We start from the raw sequence: 236 nt of genomic DNA on the forward strand, positions 1-236 counted from the left end.
ATTGCAGCAGCTATAAGCTTCGCAGAGAGCCTAAGCTTTTGGCTTCCCAGAATGCATCTGCATCCGTTCTGAGCTACACCCAGAACTTCGCTCAAAGCTCTGCCCAGAAGATCCGCTCAGAACATTAATGGTATTGTAAATCTTCACTAACCGACAAATGTCATGACTAACATTACAAAAAGTACCACATCAGTTGTCACCTATGCAGTCTTACACAACACCTTATTTAAAATGTC

This window comes from Eptatretus burgeri, chromosome 9 (genome assembly GCF_056783735.1).
Source record: "Eptatretus burgeri isolate ZD-2024b chromosome 9, Ebu_testis_v1, whole genome shotgun sequence".
Classification (NCBI taxonomy): domain Eukaryota; kingdom Metazoa; phylum Chordata; class Myxini; order Myxiniformes; family Myxinidae; genus Eptatretus; species Eptatretus burgeri.